This window comes from Narcine bancroftii, chromosome 2 (genome assembly GCF_036971445.1).
Source record: "Narcine bancroftii isolate sNarBan1 chromosome 2, sNarBan1.hap1, whole genome shotgun sequence".
Classification (NCBI taxonomy): domain Eukaryota; kingdom Metazoa; phylum Chordata; class Chondrichthyes; order Torpediniformes; family Narcinidae; genus Narcine; species Narcine bancroftii.
This window is the reverse complement of record NC_091470.1, coordinates 255990899-256012796: the sequence shown is the minus strand read 5'-3', so window position 1 is coordinate 256012796 and position 21898 is coordinate 255990899.

Here is a 21898-nt window from a genome sequence, read left to right as displayed (position 1 = left end):
GGTGTCTGAAATGGTTTGGTATGTCACCAAAAACTCTCAAAAACATCTGCAGGTGTACCGTGGAGAGCATTCTAGCTGGTTGCATCGCTGTCTGGTATGGAGGTGCCAACTCTCAGGAAATGAATAAAATCTAGAGGGTTGTAAACTCAGCCTGTGACATCACAGGCACCAGACTTCACTCCATCGACAACATCTACATGAGACATTGTCTTAAAAAAGCAGCCTCTATCGTCAAAGACCCCCACCACCTAGGCCACGCCCTCTTCACTCTGCTACTATTGGGGAAAAGGTACAAAAGCCTAAAGATGAGCACTCAGTGGCACAAGGACAGCTCCTTCCTTACTGCCAACTTATTTCTGAATAATCAATGAACCAAAGATGCTGCCTTACTTTTTGTGCACAATTATTTTTCTCTTTTTAATTTATAGTAATGTTGTAAGTTGATTTGCTCTATATGTTGCTGCCATAAAACACCAAATTTCATGACTTGTTCATGATAATAAATCCTGATTCTGATTTCATATTGAAGTGACAAAATATCACTCAAAAAGCTCAGAACAGTTTACCAACAGGCTCTTTCACTGTGCTACAAGCTCTTATTATAACTGCCTCTCAAATGGTTTTCATTACTTTGTTAGACACCCTAAATTGCAACTTTGTTGAAACAGAAGCAGAAATTATGACGTTCCAAATAGGTTTGCCTTCTCCATCAAGCTTAGGATCCTAATCTTTTATAGCTCATTGCACAGCCTACAGATGTAATCAAGTAAGTGGCAGTTTTCTACCCATGAAATTTTCTTCTAATGTACTTAGTTAAATTGTCGACCATCTGCAGGTGCACAGATGGGCTCTCCATCCTCCAATTCCAAGACACATCAAATGCACAATGTGATTTGATCAAGTGGCATTAATTTTGTACAGTGACAAGGGGGAGGGAGGGAGAAAATCATTTGATTTGAGACAATGTTGGATGAAGCCCATGAACGTTCAATTTCAGTAAGTTACAGAAATTGAGCATTGTGTTTCTAATTAGTGCTACTGTTCAAAGGAAAGTTGATTGCAAGTGTATAAAAGAATGTGCTGGAGAAATTGCATGTATTCTGACTCCCTTTTAATTAACGAATGTCTGAATCATCTAATTGATCTGCTGATATTTGAAAACTCCAGCTGTTTGGGTTATCTGAAAATGTCCACTTGGACTGCAGATGAGTAGATCAATGATTAGCGATCCAATCTAAACATTGCAAGGACATTACAAGGTTCTCAACCAGAAAATTGTTTCCTCGTCCAAGACTTTAGGGAAGTAAATTAAAACCATAACCAAATGAATCTCAGGCTGATTGCAACGGGCAGGTTTGGACACAACTTATCTAGTGTTCATCTTCCTTTGAATGCCCTTCCAACTTATTGTGTGCTTCTGTAATTAGGATGTCCCACTAATTATGAAATGATAACATTTTTAGCAGGAGAGACCCTGGTTTAATTTAGCTCATCTCTCCATGTTACGCTCTCAGTAGATTCCAATTAATCCTGAATCTCATTTGATGGCTGGACCTGGTTTAGTTCCTTCTTGAATATCAGTAAGGATTCTTGCTCTGCCATATATCCTCAATCTATTCCACTTGCCATTCCTTGTCGAGGAGTGTTCTGTTACTAAAACCTTTGTTGTCTATAATCTGTTCATTTCACTCCTTGTGCTTAAATTTTATCCATGGCACAAAAACTGACCCAAATCCACCTCATCCAAGCCTTTGGTCATTTTAAGGAAATCTACATTATCCCTGTTCAGAATTTATTTCTTGCCAGTCATGGAGTCAAGTGGAGCAATCTTTTCACACCTGTCCTTCCCAAACAAACATATAGCATTTCTTTGTATCCCCTCCAATGACTGAAAACATTTTTGGAACAAGAACCCTCACACAATACTCCAGGTATAGGATGAGCAGAGCCAATTTGCCTTTAAATTGTCTTTATAATATTGCCAAGAATCTGAATGATCAATTTGCTTTATTTCACGGACTGCAAATATTTTGCTGATGGATCTGGTGATCTTTTATTGTGATGCCTCAATATCCCTCTCCTGCTCCAACTCCTTAAGCACAATTCTATTTTACACGTAGCTGGTAGGACAGTATTAAAAAATTCATAGCATCATGTAGCATGGAACAGATCCTTCAGACCACTGAATACATGCCAATTATCAAGCATTCATGAACACCAATCCCAAACAAACCCTTATTATTCTTCCAACATTCCCATCAACTACCCCCAGATTCTGCCACCCAGTACTGTGGGCAATTTACAGAGGGAAATTAGCCGACAAACCTCATTGGAATTATTGTAGAACAGAGAGACTTGAGGGGCAAATAAATGGTACCCTGACAGTGATGACACAGACACACAAGGTGGAGAAGAGAGCATTTGGCTTATTTGCCTTCATCACTCAGGACAATGAGTGCAGGAGTTAGGATGTCTTGTTACGAAATGTGGGCAATGCCACATAAGGAATACTGTGAGCAGTTCTGATCACCTTTTCATAGGACAGTTGTCATTAAACTGCAAAAGGCACAGAAAATTCAAGTGTGTTACGAGTGTGGAGGACTCGAGGTTTTTTTTTAAAAAAGAAAAAAGATTGGCTAGGACTATTTTTTTCCCCCTGGAGCACAAGAAGCTGAGGGGGTTTCATTATATAGATATACGAAGTTATGAAGGATGGGGATAAGGAAAAAAAAAGTTTTTTTTTGCTCTACGTTGGGGAGTCTAACACGTTGGGGAGTCTAACACGTTGGGGAGTCTAACACGTTGGGGAGTCTAACACATTGGGGAGTCTAACACGTTGGGGAGTCTAACACGTTGGGGAGTCTAAAATTAAAGAACATGGGCTTAAGATGGGTGGTCGGGGGGGGCGAGATTTAAAAGAGACATATGGGGCAACTTTTTCCATTTTAAAGGTGGTCCTTTTTATGGAACCAACTGCTGGAGGACATGGGTTCAATTGGGTCATTTAAAAGCAAATTGGGCAGATACATGGATTGGAAAGAGTTAGAAGGATATGGGCCAAGTGCAAGAAATGGAATCAGTTCAGATGGACAAATTGCTCAACATTGACAATGGGCTGAACTTAAAGGGACAGCACTGCTCCAAAGGGTTCAATTGCCCATACAAGCTACAAATTATCTGTTAAACAAGCTGATAGTGTTTCTAAGTAAAATACTGTAACATCTCGGAAGAAGGCACATCAGCACCTCTATTTCCTCAAGAGTTTGCAGAGGTTTGTTATGACACCATTATATATTTCTTCTGAGGTAACAACTCTTGTGACTTATTGATTTATTTTCTTTATTCTCCCTGTATTGCAGTTTGTTTACATTCATTATCTGTTTAGAGTTTTTTTTAAATTTGTTTACATGTTTACGCTGTATACAGTTTATTTTTGCACTCCCAATTAGGGAGTAATTCTGCCACACCCACAGGAAATAGGAATCTTAGAGTACTCTGATAATAAACCTGTAAGCACTGAATATTATAAAAACAGCTTCTTCCCCTCTGCCATCAGATTTCTGAATGGACAATGAATCTATGGTCCACTTCTCTTTTTTGAACAAGTTACTTTTTTTTTTAATCTTGTATTTACTGAATTGTAATTTATAATAATTTTACACCTTGTTCTGCACAATACTTCTACTGCAAAACAACTAATTTCATGACATGTTCAGGACAATAAACCTGATACTGATAGATCCTACTAGGTTGTCGCTGAAGTTTATTGAATGGAAAGTTTAAGGTGTGCTGGCCTTCATTAGTTGGAAGATTGAGCTCAAGAGCTGTGAGATAGTGTTGCAGCTCTATTAAATTCTGGTTAGACCATACTTGGAGTTTTGTGGTCAGTTCTGGTCACCTCATTACAGGAAGGTCATAGATGCTTTGGAGAAGTTGTAAAGGAGATTTGTCAGGTTGTTGCCTGTATTGGAGAAGCTAGGGCTTTTCTCTTTGGAGTAGCCAAGGATGAGAGATGAATTAATGAATGTCTATATGATTATGAGGGGCTTAGATAGTATGGACAGCCAGCATCTGTTTCCTGGGGAAACACTAGCAAATATCAAAGGATATAGTTTTAAAGTGAATGGAGGAAACTAAGGGAGATGTCAGCAGTACTTTTTTTTAAACTCAGAGAGTGTGGGTGACAGGAATGCATTTCCAGGAAAGGGTGATGAAGACTGGTACAAAAGGAGCATTCAAAAGACTCCTCGATAGGCACAAGGATGTATTGTTGTGAAGCATGTTTAAATAGGTCAGCACTGCAATATGAGCTGAAAGGCATGTACTCTGCTGTAATGTTCTGTGTTCTATAAGCCAGGTCCATCGCAGGCTCTGACTTCCCATCTATGTGAGGAACTGGTTCAGGAAGGCAGCCATCATAGAGCCCCCTACCCAGAACTTTTCTCACTGCTACAGAAACCTGATGACCAGCACATCTAGGTTCAAGAACAGCTTATTTGCAACAGCTATCAGGCTCTTGAACCTCCCTTTGTTACACTAATCATGGACCACAAGGCAGGTGGCTGAGCTACTGTAACACTTTTTCTTGCACTATGTTAATTATCTTTTTCATTTATTATCTCTTTTTCAATTTACTGTGTACCATTGTAGTTTATTTTATGAAGTATCTGGCTGCAGCATGTGAGAATTCTGGTATATACGTACTGCATAGTGAATCTGATAATAAATTCATCATTATTTCTCAGGTAACACTGAAGATTGCCTTCAAAGTTAATGTGATATCTCACTGAACGCCTAAATGAATGTGGCCATAAGGGCCATCATGTTATCTGTAACTGGTCCCAATACTAAAACCCTCTGAATAACCAGGAGTTGAATCGGTTAGGATTGCACAGGCTCCCCAGTCATTGCCATGATTAACATATTGTGACCAGTCTCTGATAAATCCTCTAGAGATATCTCCAACCATTATGAATGGGGCAGGACCCATGCCTACTGTGGTTCAACTAGTTTCAGATTAGAGTTCAAAAATGGGCAATCATTTGATGCAATGTAGTTACTCTTTTAGCCTCTTGGTAATCAACATTGATGCCTCTGCAGCACTTATTTCAATTCAGTTGTGAGAAATCAACCTGCAGTTTCTGTTGACTCTCTGGCTTGTCCAATTACCATTAGAATCACCTCCTCCCCAATCCGCCTCTCCCCTAACCTCGTATTACTCATTCCATTGAGGTGGAATATTGTATAAACTTGGAAATGATTAGATGTGGTGAACTCCGATGCTCAGTATTCAACCAATTCCTATCTAGATATTTGTGCTTGAATGCAAGGAACATACTCTCAAAAAGTGAAATCAAAAAACTACATAATCATTCATCACAATAAATCTATTAAATCACAAAAGAGTATCAAATATTAATTATATAAAATATGAATGTTAATCCAGTAATAAAAAATACATCAGAATATCAAAAGATTGCCAATATCTTGAAACATTGAACTTTTGAGTCAATTTTTTTTAATATATACTGTATTTTAAAATTTTGTATTGCAGATTATGTTTAATAAGGGTTTTAGAGAATGGAATGAAGTGTTTATTATTCTGAGCTAATGGAGAAGGTGTGCTGTTTAAAGATTAATACAGCCTCAGATTGGGAGAAACAAATTAAAAGATAAATTTTAATTATCAAGATCAAATTATAACTTAGTTCCTATACAGATAACTAAGAATCCACATTTAGAAACCGAACTAAATACAGAATAAATACAATCCTTTATTCATGAATGACATTAAAAAAGCTTTTGAATACAATTGCACTAACTTTAGACAACTTAAAAATCTTGAGGTAATAGTCAGCAGAAAACAGTGAATGAAATCCTTCAGTGAAAAATGCAAATATTCAAGATTTTAATAGAAACCTTACATCACAGTACAAAAAAGTAGATCAAACTTTATCAAATGCACATTTTTTCCACTTGAATAAGACAAAAAAAGTCATGACAAAGGTCTTTAAATGAACTTGAAACAAGCACTGCACATCTTTGAAGGGATCTAGAATCAGAGGGTTCGGTTTGTCAGTGTATCTATAAATCATAGCTGAGTTGTTACCTAGCACTGGTTCATTTTCATTACTGGTTCTTGCAGTTTCACAAAACATTCAGTATTAGATCCAAGAAACTTCAATGTGTATCCCATCATGATGGGCCATTCTGACTGCCCAAACCAAGTCACCGTCACGCATTCATTAAAACCTTCCTGTAATCCCTTTTAATAGTTTACAGGCAGATTCTAACTAGTTTAAATTTAATTTGTTTTAGTTCATTACTTTGGTTCAGGTACAATGAATGTGATTTTGCAGACCATGCCCGATGGTTACATACTTTGCTGAAACATACAATTTGGTCCAAACAACCCACACACTACCCAATTTCCTATCCATTCTTCCTCATCTAAATCTATCCTTGCAATTCCTTAATCCCAGTTTTCTCTGAAATGGATCTGTACCACTCCTGAATAGTTTCTTTGGAATTTCACGGTGGATTTCGTACATTCCTTTCTCAGGAGAAGAGAGCCACTCTGTTTACCCTTCCTGGTATGAACACCCTTAAATCTCAGGCATCACCTTGTACATCATGTCTGTATCCTCACCTGAGTTATTTTCACAAAGAGGCAACTAAACCCATACCCTACACCAGCCATTCTCAATGAGGACCACAGTTCATTTAATTAAAAGCTTTGATTTCCTTTCATCTCATGTAGCATAAATGTTTTTCATGTTTTTTTTTAATGTAGTCAGGAGAAGTACAGAAGAAACCAAAATATGACAGCTTCACACGGAAGGTGGCCCATAAACTTTGAATAGAGTCCTGGGGGGCCATAGCCGAATAAAGGTTGGGAATGGATGCCCTACGCACACTACATGTTCTAAACAAAGTTTATCACTGCACATAGAAAATATTTTCTTTTTTTTTCCAATTCTGTTACTATAGAGATAAACACCTCAGTTGGTTTCATTTGTTTGCAGCTTTGCTAATTGTAGAAGAACTTTTAGAAAAGTTGTGTTTTCTAAGATACGTTTATATCTCTACCTCATTGGAACAAGCACCTTATAATTATTAAGACCTCCCTGTTCTTCCTACCACTTTTATCAGTTTTAGTCTTCGTTTGCCCACTATTTGTCCACTCTACACATTTATTAATGTCCTATTACATGCAAGACTAGAAAATGGTTGGTCTCCTCAATGACTGCTGACAGATGTGTTATTACACAAGAGGAAACTAAATCATTGCATTTATATTTTTGAATAGTTAAATGCCCTGTGTCATTCAGTGTGAGTCCTTCCTATTTTCCCATCAAGTTTTAACAAGTTCTTTTCATTGCATCCAAAATGGACCCAAGGAAATGTTTTGAAATAAAGATAAAATATTACTGAAAGGAGACAGTGGCCCAGGTGACATCCTTCACAAAAAAAGTTTATGTGACAGGTTGATAACTATTCATCAGAAGCAGCCGAGGCTGATACATGACGCACCTCGTCAGATGAGATATGGTTCCTCAAGCTTACCCGGGCAGTATACTCCTCATTAACAATAACCCATCATTTATTTTAAATGCTATCTCGTATGCATTGACCTAACCTAATTAAGTCTTAAACTTTTTAAAGAAAGTTTCATAATACTAAACTTTAGTTGCTGAAGTTGACCTATTTTATGTTCATAAATTAGAACAACATCATATTTCTATTATATAAACCTATTTCAAAGTATAAATATGGTATATTTGTATTTCTACAAGAATTGCTTTTGCTAGAGCTGACAAACTTCAAATGAGTAGGTATTTTAACCCTTTGGACTCTGGCAATTTTTAAACCTTTCATATACATTCTGAACTGGGTCCATGGGTAGGCCTTTACTGTAGTACAGTACAAAGCAAATGGTGGTTCGGTACAAAACCAGTCTGGAAAACCAAGACATTGAGTATATGCTGGTAGTCCCAGAAAACCAGAACAGAGAATCCAAAGAGTGAAACGTAGTCTTTCCCCCACATACACCGAGCCAAGAGCCAAGAATGAAAAGGTACAATATTCAAACCCAACAACAATTCCTCAAAAAGACTCAAGTTCAAGTATTTTGTCACACTAAACCTGGGTTCTTTTGCAACCAGAAACAGAAGGGAAACCAAAAGCAGCTTGTAAATGATGAGCTCCCACATGAATCAGAAATTAATGGGGTGACTAGTGTTAAAATTGTACTGATGTCCTCTGCATAGACAGGCCATCTCATTTAAGAACACCAGTTATTGCCAGTGATTCAACAGAGAACCTGTACAAAACAATTATTCAGAAATAACAACTCAGGGCCCTTCCATCATGGATGTCAAAGTTATGCTCAGGAAGTTAATTTCCAATTGTGCCAAAATTAAGATAGAAATGGTGAGGTAATAGTTTTTACACTGAAGCTTTGGCCCTGGGAGACTCACGCAAGTCAGTGACCTTTGAATGTTGCTCTCTCTAATTTACTTTTGACCATGCTACAGTTCACATTAAAGAATTATCTCAGTGCACAGAGAAAGACAAATGTATTGGTTTCAAATAATATTCTCAAGCAAAACAACATACAAGTGTGGAGCCTTGTTACATGAACTTTGTTTGCGGAGAAGAACTACAGCAATTAAAACTATAGTGTTAGTCAGGTTCATGCATTATTCTATTGGAATTCAAGAATCAATTAGAACAGTTTCTCTTTCCCTCTCCCCCCCCCCCACCCCCACAAATGGGGGTGCAAAGAATTGCACCCATACCTCACTGTTTCCTCATATTCTATCAGGCCGCAGCAGGCATGAAAACCAAACACAGCTCACAATACTTACAAGCACAATTGCCTCAGATTTTGTTTTTTTTTTAAAAAGAACAAAGTCAATTGGAATTGGGTGGAAAAGCCAATTGTATGAGGTCACAGAAAATCTACAGGGAGGTAAGTTAGTGGACAAGGATCTGGCAATAAAGTAAATCATTGGAAAGATAAGATCATACATTTTGGAAGGAAAAGTAGTAAATCCAACTAGTATTTCAATAGTGAAAAGTTGCAGCATGCTACTGTTCAGAGAGACCAGGGAATGTTTGTGAATATTTTGCAAAATGTTAGCTTGCAGGTGCAGCAGGAAATTTAAAAAACAAATGGAATATTGGTCTTCTTGGTAGAATTTAAGAGCAGGGAAATTCTGGTGCAACTTTGTAGGGTACTGAAGAGGTTGTACCTGAAGCACTGTGTACAGTTCTTGCAATGATAGAGATCATGGTTGCAATGCAACTAGCAATGCCTTACCATTTGATTAGTCTGTGTGTAGGCTGACAGAGTATGCAGATCTGTAATGGAGACTTGCAGCCTCATGGCATGCCTTATGGTGCAGTTTATATAAACTTTAAAGAACCTTTTCCTTCATCCACATGTTGTCTAAGAACTCACATACGAATACAAGATGAAACACTATGTCAAAAGTAGAATGAAGGAAATACGTTAAAAGATAAAATCTAAAGTTAGCAATTGATCAATGAAGAGAGGCTAACAAAGTGAAAAATGGTAGGATTACATCCACCAGTGAGACTTCAACTGACAGGTAACGTGGCTGAAAATTTTGGATTGTATTTAGTGGCAGTTGGAACTGATGAGTGAAGTGATAAAGTTAAAGCATCAGTTTTCTTATATGCAGTGGGTGATGAAGCCCTGGAGGTGTACAATACCTTCACATTTACTGCTGAAGTAAACAAAATGAAACTGGAAAAAAAATAATGGAACATTTTGAAGCATACTGCATACCTAAAAGTAAGATAATGTCTGAGAGGCACAGACTTTTCACGTGTATACAGAAAATGGAAGAGAAGTATTGATCAGTATGTGATAGAAGCAAAACGTGTGAATTTGGTGGACTGACAGACTCGCTGATAAAAGATATACTTTTGTTTGGTATTCCAGATAATAGTCTAAAGGAAAGCTGCTAAAAGCAAAATCTAGACCTGGAAAAAGCCATAGCACACTGTAGAGCTAGAGAAACTGTTAAAATGAAGGCAAGAGAGCTGTTCATCAAAACTAGCGGCAATGTGATTGCAGTGAGCAAGAATAGACATAAAATGGTTCTCATAAAGCATGCCAAAGTGAAAAGAGGTGTGGCCAGTGAACAAAAATGAAAGGGACAATCGAAGCCATGTCACCGAAAATGTGTCTAGCATGATATGGTTAAAACATGCAATATGTGCTGTAGGAACCAAGTGCAACAAAGTTCATGCAGTAGATGAAAGGGAAATAGAGGAATTTTATGTATATGTTGTGACTGAAAACAAGAATCAGAGATTGGATGTTGAGATTAAAAGTGAATTGGATACTAGAGAACAAGTTAATGTAATATCAGAGACTGATTTTAAGAAGATTTTAAAGAAGATTAAACGGAGACCAAAGATGTATGGAACAAACGAGAAGGTGCCAGGATATTCAGGTACTGATTTACCAGTGCAAGGAGAATGTATGGTCAAAGTGAAACACAGGGACAGAGAACACGTGCTAGCATTCATCATGGTACCAAAGGATGTACAGGACATATTAGGTTTAACAGCCTGAGAGAAACTGAACCTGGCAAAAAGAGTCCTCATGGTGGAAAGCAAAGGAGAAACAGTTTATGATGAACTCATAACTGTACAATTACCTATTTCAAGGTCTAGGCTGCCTTCCAGGAGACACGATCAGAGTGGATAAACATGTGCCATCGATAATATATCCATGCAGAAAAGTTCCATTTGCATTTCAAAAGCAACTAAAAGCAGAGTTGGACAAGATGGAAAGCCTGAACGTGATTCAAAAGATAAATGAGCCAACAGAGTGGGTGAGTTCACTCGTTGTTATGGACAAAAAGAATGGAATGCTTAGAATTTGCCTGGATCCAAGAGATCTAAACAGAGCAATAAAGAGAGAACACCAAGCTTCAGAAACATGAAGAAATCACGTCAGTTTGCAAATGAAAAGCTTTTCAGCAAGTTAAATGTATCATCAGGATTTTATCAGCTAAAATTAGATGAAGCAAGTTCAAGACTGAGCACATTCAGAAGTCCCTTTGGCAGATACAGATCCCCAAGGTTACCATTCGGAATTGCCTCAGCTCCTGAAATGGATCACAAAACTATCCATATGGTCTATGAGCATCTGGATGGAGCTCATACCTCAATGGATGACTTCATAGTATGGGGAACCACGAGAATGGAGCATGATGAGAGACTAAGTGCTAGAAGCAACAAGGAAAGCAAACCTGAAGCTGAATAGAGAGAAATGCCAGCTCAGGATGACAGAACTAACATTTGTAGGAGATATTATTGGCAGTGAGGGCATCAGACCAGATCCCAGAAAGGTGTCCGCCATTGGGAACATGCCAAGGCCACAATGCAAAAAGGACGTACAGAGGTTTAATGGAATGGTCAACTATATGGGTAAATTCATATCCAACCTCTCAGAAAAGATGGCTCCATTGAGAAGACTAACAGAAAAGACCATTGATTGGGAGTGGAATCATGAGAATGAAAAGTCATAGAGCGAACTAAAGAAACTGCTCAGAGGAACCAGTTCTGAGGTTTTACGACCCAGTGAAACCCATCAAAGTATCATAAGATGCATCACATAGTGGGCTCAGTGCAGTTCTGCAAAAATATGATGAATGTCAATCCATTGCGTATGCATCACCCTCAGAGACAGACACGGAGGCACGATATGCTCAAATTGAAAAGGAGCTGCTCACCATCACATATGCCTGTGAAAGATTTCATCAGCTTGTATCAGGACAAGCAATCAGTGTAGAGACTGACCACAAGTCCTTGATTGCATTGTTCCAAAAGCCATTAAATGAATATCCACTTAGAATACAAAGAATGAAGATTAGGCTGCAACACTATACACTGAATGTGGCGTACACTCCAGGTAAGATAATGTACACAGCAGACATGTTGTCTAGAGCTGTTGACACGAGAGAGCCTGCAAACACCAAAATGGATGAAGATGGGTCGGCCTCTGAGGCTCAGAAGTGTAAGGAAAGGAAGAGGAGGGCAATAGTCATAGGGGAGTACAGACAGGGGATTCTGTGGACAGAGCAAGGAGAACTGGATGGTGGTTTGCCTCCCTGCTGCCAGGAGCCAGGATGTGGCTGCTAAAGTCCAGGACATCCTAAAGGGGGAGGGAGATGAGACAGAAGTTGTGGTACATGTAGGTACCAACGACATAGAGAGGTCCTGAAAAGTGAGTACAGGGAGTTAAGTAGAAAGTTGAAAAGAAGGACCGCAAAGGGAGTAATCTCAGGATTACTGCCTGTGCCACACAACAGAGAGTAGGAATAGAATGAGATGGAGGATGAATGTGTGGCTGAAGAGGTGGAGCAGAGGCCAGGGATCCAAGTTTGTGGATCACTGGGACCATTTTTTGGGGTAGGTGTGACCTGTACAGAGGACGGGTTACATTTGAACCCCAGGGGAACCGGGATTCTGATGGGGACGTTTGCTAGGGTTACGCAGGAGACTAAACTAGAATGGCTGGGGGAGGGAACCAAATGAAGGAGAACAGCAAGGAGAAGGTTAGAGTGCAGTCAGAGAAAGGTTGTAGACAGTGTTTGAGGGGGGTGAAGGCAAGTGATAGAAAAGAGGGGTGCTCTCTACGAAGATGGACAGAGGTCAATTGCAAAAGATCATGAGAGCTGTTGGTAAAGATAGGGACATACAGGAAGTAAAAAGTGGGAAATCTCTAAAATGCATATATTTTAATGCTAGAAGCATTGTAAGGAAGGTGGATGAGCTGAAGGTATGGATTGACACTTGACATGGTAGTGATTAGCAGGAGGGATGTGACTTTTCTGGCAGTGATTTTTCAAATGTCATTAGAGATGGGTATAGTGCCAGAGGATTGGTATGTTGCGCATGTGGTTTCTTTGTTTTAAAAAGGGTTCGAGGAGCAAGCCTAGCAATTATCGGCTTGGAAGTTTGACAACTATGGTAGATAAATTGATGGAAAGCATTCTTAGAGATAGTATATACAAGTATATGGAGGGACAGGGTCTGATCAGGGACACTCAACACAGATTTGTGCATGGAAGGTCATGTTTGACCAATCTTGTTGAATTTTTTGAAGAGGTGGCTAGGAATGTTGATAAAGGTAGAGCAGTGGATGCTGTCTATATTGACTTCAGTAAGGTTAGTTAGGAAGGCTAAGTCCTTGGATATTAATTTGGAGATAGTCAAATGGATTCAACAGTGGCTAGAAGGAAGGTCCCAGAGAGTAGTAGTAGGTAATTGTTTGTCAGGATGGAGGCCAGTGACAAGCGGTGTACCTCAGGGTTCGGTATTGGGACCATTGCTGTTTGTCATATATATTAATGATCTGGAGGATCATTAATATAAATTGGATTAGTAAATATGCAGATGATACTAAAATAGGAGGAATTGTGGATGATGAAGGTTTTCAAAGATTGCAGAGGGATTTAAATTGCTTAGAGGAGTGGGCAGAAAGATGGCAGATGGAGTTTAATGCTGATAAGTGTGAGGGGCTTCATTTTGGAAAGAATAATCAAAGCAATACATATGTGGTAAATGGGAGGGCACTGAAGAATGCAATGGAGCAGAAAGATTTAGGAATAACAGTGCATTGTTCCCTGAAGGTAGGAGCGCATGTGGATAGGGTGGTGAAGGAGGCCTTTAGTATGCTTGCCTATATAAATTAGTGTATAGAATATAGGAGTTGGGAAGCAATGATGAAACTATACAAGGCACTGGAGAGGCCAAATTTAGAGAACTGTGTGCAGGTCTGGTCACCGATTTATAGGAAGGTTATTAACAAGATAGAGTGCAGAGAAGATTTACAAAAATGTTGCCTAGGTTTCAGCATCTGGAATACAAGGAAAGATTGAGCATATTAGGTCTTTATTCCTTGGAACATAGAAGGCTGAGAGGGGATTTGATAGAGGTATTTAAGATAATGAGAGAGATAGATAGAGTTGATGTGGAAAGGCTTTTCCCATTGAAAGTAGGAGAGATGGATACAAGATGTCATGGGTTGAGAGTTAACAGGCAAAGGTTTAGGAGTAAAATGAGGGGTAACTTCTTTATTCAAAGAGTGGTTACTGTATGGAATGGGCTTCCAGGAAAGGTGATGGTGGCAGGGTCAATTTTGTCATTTAAGAAAGAGTTGGATAAGTATATGGATGGGAGGGGGAATGGAGAAATATGGGCAGTGTGCTAGTAAGTGGGATTGGAGGAGGGTACTTGGATCAGTGCTGACTAAAAGGGCCAAATTGGCCTGTTTCCGTGCTGTAACTGTTATATGTGAATGTCTTCATGAACATGATCACAAGTGCACTGTCCATATCAGATGCAAAAATGGAGCTACAAGTCAGAGACAGACAAAGATGAAACACTGAGAAAAAACATCTTGGATGGATGGCCCAACATGAAGCAGGACTGCTCACCTGACATTTCAGAGTACTGGAACTTCATGGCAGAACTATCAATGATTAAAGGCATCATCTAAAAAGGAAGTAAAATCCTTATCCCAAAGAGTCTGAGAAAAGATGCTAAAAAGGATCTATGGAGGACATCTCAGAATCAAAAACTGTAAGAAAAGAGAACAAGAGGTGATGTACTGGCCAAGAATCAACAATGATATAACAGATGAAGTGTCAAATTTTACAATATGCTGGAAATATCAAGCAAGCAATCCTGCAGAACCACTAAAGCCACACCCAGCCCCATACAGACCTTACCAAAAGGAAGGCACGGACCTATTCTAATATCAAGGGAAGGACCATCTTGTAGTCACAGACTCCCTGTATCCAAAAGGTGTGTAAACTAAACACCACTGCAGATGCTGTAATAACAGGTATGAAAGCCATATTCCCCAGACATGGTGTGGCTAGTGAGGTCTTCACAGATCATGAACCCCAGTTTTGCAATTTAAAGTTCTGACAGTTTGCCAAAGGGTGGGACTTTGTACACATCACGTCAAGTCCTCATTTTCCATAGTCCAATGGTCTAGTGGAAAAAATCAGTAGAGACAGTGAAAAGACTGATGAACAAAGCAAAAGACAGTGGAATGGACTTCTACCAGAGTATGCTAGTAGACCGCATAACACCACTTGAGTGTGGTATGTCACCAGCACAACTTCTTATGGAGTGTAATATCAAACCTACCCATTCAGGAAAACCTCCTGAAAACAAAAGAGGGGGAGAAAGTGAGGAAGTTCAAAGAACAACAGAAAGTAAAAGAATTACTTTGACAGAGGAACAAAAAACCTACCAGAACTGACCAAGTAAGCCTATAAGGCAAAGCAAACTAACAGGCTCAGAAGGGAACTGTCCTTAGTGAAGTCCAACCAAGATTATAAACCATTCAGACAGATGAAGGTCCTGTTCTGCGAAGAAATTGTCGAGATCTTCAAATGGGACCAGCCACAGTAGATGGAAAGACCGATAACTGTTGGACAACCTGAATGCACATCTGAGAAGACATCATCTGAGGCAACAACTCAGATTCAAGGACAATCAATTAGGAGATCATCAAGACACATGAATCTTCCTAAGAGACTCGGAGCAAATTAAAAGACTCCTGTTATAGAATGAAGTAATGCTATCTTACTCACTCTTCAAGTTTTAGTGTATGTAAACGTGAACACAAAACAAGTCTAAAAATTTTATCAATGTTGATAATAATGGAAATGCAAGTTCTTGGTGTTAAAGTTAAAAATGCAGAGTAAAACAAAGAAAACATTAATTAAAAGTAAGCTACTTTTGTTTTAAGAAAGGGAGATGTAATGGTTGCAATGCAACTAGCAATGCCTTACTGTTTGATTAGACATGGCCGCCAGCAGGGGGCTGGCACACAATATGCAGATCTGTAATGGAGGCTTGCAGCCTCATGGCATGTCTCATGGTGCTGTATACAACAACTTTAAAGTAAAGAACATTTTCCTTCATCCTTGTGTTGTCTAAGAACTCATATACGAATACAAGATGAAATAGTTCTGGTCTCCTTACTTGTAAAGGATACGTTGGCTTTGGAGGTGGTGCAAAGGAGCCTCACCTGGTTGATTCTGGAAATGAGGTCATCTTTTGAGGATAGATTGAGTAGCCTGGAAATGAACTCAGTGGAATATGGAAGGAAGAGGGTAGATCTTATAAAAACACAACATTTTGAAATGAAGTAGTAAGTTAAAACCAGGGAGTTATGTTCTCTGGTAGATGAGACTTGAACTAGAGAACAGATTCAAGATTCGGGGTAGTAGATTTGGGGAAGATAGAGATGAGGAATAATGCTTCTCCAGAGTGCAACAAAATTGTGGAATTCTCTGCTCATGAAAACAGTAAAGGCTGCTTCATTAAATTTATTGAAGACACAGATAATTAGATTTTTGAATAGGAAGGCAATTAAGGGTTTGGGGAACAGGCAGGTAAGTGGAGGTGAGCCAACAGCCAGATCAGGTATTCAGATCAGGGGATTTAGAGAAATACAGGAAGTCTGGGTTGAAGATGATTACCATCACAAAAAGACCATTTTGAACCAAGGTCGAGCCTCAGACAAATGCTGGACAGCTGTGGCAGGGCTTGCATGCCATCACATGTAGTAAGGCAAAACAAGTCACATCATCAACTGCAATATATCTCTTCCAGGCGAGTTCCAAGGAAAGCAATGGTGCATTTTCTGAGGGTGACATGAAAAAAACCTAGGAGGGCAACAACTTGGACAGTGACCAACCCAAATGGCGCACCCGTGTGTTCTTAACACCTTTGCAAATCAACTTGCTGGTGTTATGTGGGCATTTTCAACCTCCCACTGCTACAGTGTGACATCCCACCTGCTTCAAAAGTTCATCTATGATAAAGAGCATGACAATCAGCCTCAATTACAATCAGTCGGTAACTCTTATGTTTTCCGTGATGAAGTGCTCAGAGATGTTCGTTATGAAGTGAATCAATTGCTGTCTAAGGAAGGACCTGGAGGCATATCAATTCTCCACTTTTTCTTCAACTAATTGAAACTAAATATTTATCTATCCATCTTTTTAATTGATCATCTATTATCCTGCCTTGTAATACTGTGGTAGTTTAATTTAAATGATTGTAGTTAGTGTACTTTATGTTATGTACCTAAGTATCTGCTGCAACAAGAATCTCTACATTGTACTTACACTTTTGATAATAATTCATCATTAGATCAGCTGTGATCTTAATCAGTGGTGACACAAACTCAAAGGTCTAGCTCCTACTCCTATTTCTTACTTTCTTTTCTTTTTCAATCTTTTTATTATTATTATAATTTATAAACACATACAGTTCAAAGAGATATAAAAAAATACATAGTAAGTAATGAATTAATACAGAGATATTAAACAATAATATTACAGAATAAAAATATATCATAAAAAAAAATTTTTGATCAGTTTAGGGTGTGAACTATCTCTAAAAAAAAGATATAATTAATAACAATATATGAAAAAAGAGAGAAAAAAAAAACCCCAAAAAAGAAAAAAACAAATCTGAATTAAAAAAAACTTTAAAAAAAAACTTTTAAAAAAACCTACAGATATAGCTAAACCACGCCGATCACTCCGATCTCATCTTACAGCCCAATTATCATACATAATCATAGAAAGAAAACAGAGCCAGATCAACTCACCACAAATGAAAATATTGAATAAATGGTCGCCATGTTAACTCAAACTTAGAAGGGGATTCATAGACAGAGTTTCTAATTTTCTCTAAATTTAAACATAGTATAGTTTGGGTAAACCATTGGAAAACAGTGGGAGGATTTACCTCTTTCCAATTTAATAGTATAGATCTTCTAGCCATTAGTGTAAGAAAAGCAATCATACGATCCGCAGGAAGAGATAAATAAGTCAAATCTATCATAGGTAATCCAAAAATTGCAGTAATGGGATGTGGTTGTAAATCAATATTCAAAACAGTAGATATAATGGAAAAAACCTAGGAGGGCAACAACTTGGACAGTGACCAACCCAAATGGCGCACCCGTGTGTTCTTAACACATATGTTTTGATCCTGTCCCTCTTTACAGAATTATTGGAAGGAAATTTTTTCCATTATTTCTTACTTTCTTGTCCTTGCAAAAGCAGGAGCAAATCGGCTTGGGATATACTTGTCACCAAAGTTTCTCTACCTTTGGAGAACAGGATGCAGGACAGTCCTGGAGCAGAACAAATGTCAAGGGCTGGGTCAGAGACCAGCAAAGATGCTATTGTGCTAATTTCTGCTCTATGCATTCCAGCTACCCCTCATCTTTCCTCATGTACAAATAGCAAATGGGGTAAGAATACATCTCTCACCTTCCCTTACTGTATCAATAGCTTTTGTGCCTCTCTCAACCATGGCTGGGTGACTGCAGTTCATTGGCCCAAAGCAGAGATTCAGACACACCAATATTGCACCTGCAGCTACTTGCCTTGTGTACTAGAGTCAACCAAAGCAGGACATGCTGAGTCATTGGACAAGACTTGTAACTGGAGGAGTGGAACTGGACCCAGTTCCTGAAGCCTGGTGTGGCAATAACTTCTGCCATTGAGCAAATCGATCAGGCACAGCAAAGAAAATGGTTAATTGCACACATAGTGAAAGGATGTCAGTCATCTGTCTCAATGGCTCCGATTTTCAGCAACTTTCAAAGACAATTAAATGAATAAAACATTTCTAATTCCATCTTTTTTTTTAAAAAAAGACAAACCATATCAATTTTAACTGTGTTCTACTTGCCCTACTCCCTTGCAGCCATTCCTCTTCATTCAACTAACTAGGTTGTCTGTTCCTATGCCTGTGCAACTTAGCAGAGTCCACTGCATTACTGCTGGGAAACTGGTCATACGCCATCACTAGACTCAATATCACAACCAAGCCTGGCCAACAGGTTCAAGTGTGTGCAAGCCCAGAATTGCCTGAAACATACAAGGATTCGGTTGAGAGATGACTGGACCTGAAAGAGAACAACAAATGCTAGTAATTCAGAAAAAAGTAATTCCACTTCCCAGTATCCAAACCCAAGGATCAGCTCTAAATCCTGCTGCTCAGAGCAGTTCGGTCTCTGAAGTTTGCTATCTCTGGAATCTCTTATAGCCTTTCACCCGCTACCTCATTCCAAATAAATGACATTCATTTCAATGTTTTTGCATTGCATTGGGACACCTTATCTTGAGTGAACACCATAGTCTGCTATAGCTTTCACTTGTGGGTCCACACCTTTCTCACATCAGTGCCATACTAGATGTGAAATGTCAGGTAGCAAACATACCATCTGCCAAAACAGTGCAACCTTTACAAGGTTGATTGAATCAACACTTTGGGGGGGGGGGTGCAAACCCTTGCTTCAAGCCCATTTTATTCTAAAATTAGACAAATTTTCATTTAGAGTGACTCATTTTCAGAAGCTTTTTCTATGAAGAATGAGAAACTTTCAGGTGAAAAATGTCAAGTCATCACCAGTACCTTGTGTGCTGCCACCAGGTTTTATTCCATTAGTTGGAAATATAATTAGTTAATTATAATAATCATTTACACTCATTAGTAAATCACAAAAATCCGTAGACATCGTAGTTGAAGTAAAAACTTCTTACTCATTAGATCAGCAGAAAAACCCTAATGTACCAACAAGCACAATTCAGTGATGCATTTTATCAATGTTTATATTTCAAAGTGACATCAATTGGAAGACAAAACTTCATCTCAGTTGCTTTGAAAATTAACACTGATCTTTCTGTTCCATTTTGTTCCGATTTTTCTTGTGTAATAATTAATGTGTGTTTACAAAAGTGCTAAATTACTGACTCATCACTAGCTAAGATCCCTCAATAACAAAAGAGCAGAAAAATAATTTCTTAATAGCACTTAAGAATGAATTCTTATCAGAAACAAATGTGTTCTGTGGGGTGGGATAACACTTGGTTAGTACTTGACATTAAACCAACTGTTCGAATAAATGCCTTCATGGCATAAATTCCACATTGCTACAGATACAAGGGAGGTTGCCTGAAACACCACATGCTAAGGGAGAGAATAAATATATACAAGTTGCCAATGTTATTGTACTTTCAACCTCTTTTCAGACAGATGTACTGAGTGGAAGTTCCTCCTGAGATTCCCTTCAGCATAGAAGCGGATCTTTGGCCAATTTGTTTTAGTTTGAGATGTCAAGACATCACTGAGAGCACAGGGCACAACAAAGTCTTCATCCTGGCAGTTACAGGGGAAACTTGACTTTTACACCACTACCACCTTCAACTAAGCTCCACCAGTCAGCATAGTTACAAAATTTGCATCTTCCTAGCACACCAAAATATTCCCAATATATTGTCTTCACAAAAATAAGCAAGACCAATCCACTCTGGCTAATTGCCACCGAGACAGAAGGTGAAACCCACCACGTTGTTTAGCAGCCTAACCCAAAGACAAGCTCTTCACCTTCAGTTTGAGGAGTTGCAATCTCTTTAACTTTCTACCAAGGTACCTCATTCCCAGTGACACTAGCCTCAGTGTTTTAACATTGCACTGTGAGCACCAGATTTTATGAATGAGCTACCAATAAACTAACTGTTCACCAATGTGCTTCTTGAATTTCACTAAAATAGTCTGCTCCATACCTGATGGTTGAGATAGTTGGAAGAGAATCAGCCCTGCCAGAAAACATTGAAGCAATAGATCCATAAACCAGTGTCCTCAGTACAACCAGATTCAAATTTTGTCCACAAGAGTGACCCTAAGCTTTCTGTTGTTTTCACATTTACTTCATATTCCGGTCCTTCTCTGGACATTCTGAAAGGGTCACCGACTCGAAATCTTGACTGATTCATCTTCTACTGATGTTGCTTGGCTGACTGAGTTCCTGCATTCCTGTTTTTGTCTCTAACTTTTCATCTGTGACCTCTTGCTATAATGAAGCTTTTTGCTAGCTTGAGGAATAAAGTCTTTCCCTGTAACTCAACTCCTGAAGAACTGACAACATCCTAGTAAATCTTTCGATCTTACTGATATCCTTCCTGTAGATTGGCAATCAGAACTCCACACAACACTCCAAATTAAGGCCAAGATGCCAAAAGGTTTCTTTACAACCCTGTTTATCTGTGACACCACTTTCAGGGAACTATTTATCTGTATTCCCAGATTCCAGTGTTCCTCTGCACTCCTCAGATCCCTACCATTTACTGTGTATGTCCTACCTTGGTTTGTCCTTCTAAATGCAGCACCTCACATTTATCTGTATTAAATTCCTTTTACCTTTTTCTGGCCCATTTTTCCAGTTAGTCCAGATCCTTCTGCAAGGTATGAAAGCCTTCCTCACTGTCCACAATGCCTCCAATCTTAATGTCATCCACAAACCTGCTAATACAATTTACCACATTATCATCTAGATCATCGATATATGCAACAATCAACAATGGTCCCTGCACTAATCCTCGAGGCATACCACTAGTCACAGGCCTCCAGTCTGAGAAGCAATCAATCCACTACCACTCTATCTTCTCCCATTCAGCCAATTTCAAATTCAGTTTACAACCTCTCCATGAATATCTAATTTCTGAACTAACCTCTAATAAGGCCTTTGACAAGTCCCACATGAATGTCCATGTAGACAACATCCACAGCCTTTCCTTTTGGTAACCACCTTGAAAAACTCTACAAGATTAATTAATCATGACCTACCAGCACAAAACCATGCTGACTACCCTTAATCAGCCCTTGGCTCTCCAATACATACATATCCAATTTCTCAGAACACCTTCCAATAATTACCCACTACTGCCATCAGACTCACTGGCCTGTAATTTCCTGGTACTTTTGGAGCCTAACAACACAAGGCACTTTCAAATCCTCTGGCACC